The following is a 4384-nucleotide window of genomic DNA, read 5'->3' on the forward strand; positions in this document are numbered from 1 at the left end:
TGGAATCTGGAACACACTGCCTGAAGGAGTGGTAGAGGCAGGAACCCTCACAACATTTAAGAAGTATCTAGATGAGCACTCAAAACGCCACAGAATACAAGGCTACGGCCACGTGCTGGAAAATGGAATTAGAATAGATAGGTACTTGATGGCTGGCATGGACATGATGACCGAAGGGCCTGTTTCTGTGCTGTATAACTCTATGACTCTATGAAACCTCACTGAATTACAGAGGGTGTGCAGCACTGTCAGAGGTGCTGTCCTTCTGATGAGACTTCAAACAGCGCAACGTTCTCCGAGTATCAACCAAAACATGTCCATTGTGTAGATATGTGCCATATTTGCTTATGAAACGACAGTCACTGCTCCGAAAATAATTCACTTTAGGTGAATTAAGATGACTTGGTACCATATAACTGGCGAATGCACAAGAAGGAGCGGGGGACTGTTGGGGGTGGGACGGAGGCGGCGATGGCAACCTTTGAGGGGATTTTTGAGTCGAAGTTGTTTTCTGTGATAAATTGAGTAGCTCCATCTTTAATCCTGGCAGCTGCCTGAATGTCACAGACAGTGACGTTTCAGTGGAAGAGGCTGCATTTGCGCATGTGCTAGTACAGCGTCACCTGGTGGTTGCGTTGTCAGCAAATGCAGCGTTTCAACTTTGGCTCCACGATGACATTTTTTTCCTCAATTAAAATAGGTCTTGAGTGCCTTAATAACTTCTTCACATGTTGCCTTCTGTTCTTCATGAGGATGTTGCCTGCACACTCCCTTCATTGCAGACAATAGTGTACTGACCTGCTCCATGTCTGGCTTCTGCACGCGACCCGATGCAGTACGATACCTTGCAAACCTCTGGAACCAACTCGGCCACTCGTCGGCTTGGTTCAGTGCAGTGACCTTTTCAAAGGTACAAGCAAAGATTTCTCCATCTTCGCTTTGGTTTACTGTGGCCCCCATATAATATTCTGATATCTGTCAAGGCGTAGTACAGAATTTATAAGAATCTGACGGTTAAAATAACCTGAGTTTACTCTACACATCTTGCATTGAAGGTTTCATCTGCAACTCTCCATGAGGTGCCGTCCAGATTATATTACATCACTTCCTGTGATGATGCACATAGTCTATTTATATAATCTGCCCAGTAACAACCCAATGTCCACTCTTATATTATTGTACAGATGTGAGAAAAGCTGAGGATGGGAATGGAAGGTCTCAATGAAGATTTCATGATGCTGATGATGTAAATGAGGCTGATCTGTTCCCCATTCCACAATCCCTCTTTATTTCTGTGCATGTTTCTCGATGCTGTTTCAACCAAATTGAAAAAGAATCACAAATCCTCCTCTGGAGCCTCAGGTGCTCATTAACAAAAGGCATGGTGGCCAAGTGGTAAGGTATCAGTCTCGTCGACTGAAGATCACGGGTTCAATCCCCGTTTGTGCCTTTTGATTAGTTTCTCACTTTAAATGTGATGTTTCCACAAAAGATGTGCGTTGCATTTGTTTTGGCCATCTGGAAATCAGTGTCTTGTTACACTTTATCCTGGACACGGGGAAGAACGTGAGGAGCAGCCACATGGTTCCTCCAGCCTTCTCTGCCATTGATAGAGTGAAAATATCTGAGGTCCAAGCACTGAACTTATTACTGTGTATATGCCGGATATTGAACAGAGCTATTCTATTAATCCCACATCCCACACTCCTGTCCTTTCCCCCATTGCCCTGTTAGATTTTCCATGTCAGGTATATATCCAATTCCATTTAGAGTTAACATTGAATCTGCTTCCTTTCAGGATTGCATTCCAGACCAGAACAACACACTGCTGAAAAAACAATCTCCTCATCACAACTCGAATTCTTTTGTCAATTACTTTAAATGTGTTTCCTCTGGTTACTGACCCTTCTGTCACTGGCAACACTTTCTCCTTCTTCACTCTATCAAAACTCTTCAGGATTTGCATTTCCTGCTGCCTTTGCTGATATAACAAGGCTGAGCACACATCACTAAATGGAATATGATTGGCTCTGAATCACATTTATCCTTCCTGTCAATCTGATGTGGACCTTGTATTTTCCCGGAACCAAACAACCTGAGCAACAAGTGTGGGTTCCAGTGATTCCCACCGCTCTGAGAGAGAGAGGATGTGATAATGAGCCAGATAGAAGAAAGGAGTGAGATAGAGAGTAAAATAGCCCTGGTCTTTCTAATAACCCCCGGCCCCCTCCTTAAAATGGCATCATTTTCTCCTGCCTCTCCACATTCTAATCCATTGATTAATGCAATCCTTTCATCTGGAACATAGAACATAGAACAGTACAGCACAGTACAGGCCCGTCGGCCCACGATGTTGTGCCGAACCTTTCACCTACTCTAAGATCAAACTACCTACATACGCTTCATTCAACTATCATCCATGTACCTATCCAAGAGTCGCTTAAATGGCCCTAATGTATCTGCTTCTACTACCACCGCTGGCAGTGCATTCCACGCACCCACCACTCTCTGTGCAAAGAACCTACCTCTGACATCTCCCCGAAACCTTCCTCCATCACCTTAAAATTATGCCCCCTGGTGATAGCCCTTTCCGCCCTGGGAAAAAGTCTCTGGCTATCCACTCTAGTTATGCCTCTCATCATCTTGTATCCCTCTATCAAGTCACCTCTCATCCTTCTTCGTTCCAATGAGAAAAGACCCAGCACCCTTAACGTTTCTTCGTAAAACATACCCTCCAGTCCAGGCAGCATCCTGGTAAATCTCCTATGCACCCTCTCTAAAGCTTCCACATCCTTCCTATAATGAGGCGACCAGAACTGAACACAATATTCCAAGTGTGGTCTAACCAGGGCTTTATAGAGCTGCAGCATAACCTCGCGGCTCTTAAACTCAATCCCCCTGTTAATGAAAGCCAACACACCATATGCCTTCTTAACAACCCTATCAACTTGGGTGGCAACTTTGGGCAATCTATGGACATGGACCCCAAGATCCCCCTGTTCCTCCACACTACCAAGCATCCTGTCTTTAAGCCTGTATTCTGCATTCAAATTCGACCTTCCAAAATGAATCACTTCACACTTTTCCAGGTTGGACTCCATCTGTCCCTTTAATTCCTGTTTCCTAATCCATTGATGTTTCACAATGTACTGAACTGTCCCAATCCATTGATATAACTCAGTCTATAGAATTTCCCAATCCACTGATATTTTCCAGTCCATTGACTTTCCCAATCCATTAATGGTTCCTGACCATTGACATTCCCAATCCATTTATATTGCCTGTGATTTCAAAGCAACTGTGGAATACAAATAGTATTAGTATTCTCAGATACATCGAGACGAGGTGCAATAGCCAAGTGGACAGATGTCAGGTTTATCAAGAAAAAAGCACTGGCTCGATATTTGTCCAGTCGATCACTGGATCTGAACTCTCAACCTACTGTTTTTCTGTGGGTCTGCTGACTTGTAGATGTGAAGAACCATTGGATGTTTCTCAATCCTCTGACTTTTCTCATTCTTGTGCCATATTCGTTCCTTTGGGTTCACCAGTGAAGAAAATTATTCCCTATTACATTTGGTGAATACTTTAATAACCTCACATCCTTGTGTCTCACCATCTCAGGTCAAACTCCCTACAGAAACTTTAAACATTTAACTATTCTGCTGGAAACATTTTCAAGGGCGCAGCCATTCCTTCATTACGCTTCCTTCTTTGACATGTGATTGACAAATATGTGTGTAATGGAGAGAGAGAGAGTGAAAATAAAGAGAGAGAGAGAGTGCAATAGAAAGTTAGAGGACCAGCTAAAGACAGATAGAGAGAGAGAGGCAGAGAGAGGTAAAGCGATAGACAGAGAGAGAGAGAGAGAAGGAGAGAGAGTCATTGAGTCCTGGAGTCACTACAGTACAGGAAGTCATTTTGCCCATCAAGCCCATGTAAATCAGTCTATTCAGCCCCATTCGCCCGCTCTATCCCCATCGCCCTGTAAGTTATCTAAACCTGTCATATTTATTATAATCTTGTACATGTCTATCAAATCTCCCCTCAATCTCCTTTGCTCCAAGGAGAACAACCCCAGCTTCTCCAACCTAACCTTACAGCTAAAATCCCTCATGTCTGGAACCATTCTGATAAATCTTCTCCACCCTCTCAAGGACACTCACATCCCTCCAAACGTGTGTTGACTAGAACTGGATGCAATTCTCTGGTTGTGGCCCAACTGGAGATTTATACAGGTTCAGCATAACTTCCCTACTTTTGTACTCAGTACCTCTATTTATGAAGCCCAAGATCCCATATGCTTTGCTAACTACTTTCTCAATGTGTCCTGCCACCGTCAAAGAACTATGCATATGAATCCCCAGGATTTTATTCCTAAAAA

The 4384-nt window shown here is 43.6% G+C and overlaps 1 non-coding gene across 1 annotated transcript; it reads left to right on the plus strand.

Annotated features, from left to right (window-relative positions):
- The first annotated feature begins 1378 nt into the window (after nucleotides 1-1378).
- trnat-cgu (transfer RNA threonine (anticodon CGU)) lies at nucleotides 1379-1450 on the plus strand. Its single transcript has one exon. It is a non-coding gene; the product is annotated as a tRNA-Thr (tRNA).
- The last annotated feature ends 2934 nt before the right edge of the window (nucleotides 1451-4384 follow it).

The sequence above is a fragment of the Heterodontus francisci genome, unplaced genomic scaffold (genome assembly GCF_036365525.1).
Source record: "Heterodontus francisci isolate sHetFra1 unplaced genomic scaffold, sHetFra1.hap1 HAP1_SCAFFOLD_59, whole genome shotgun sequence".
NCBI lineage: Eukaryota > Metazoa > Chordata > Chondrichthyes > Heterodontiformes > Heterodontidae > Heterodontus > Heterodontus francisci.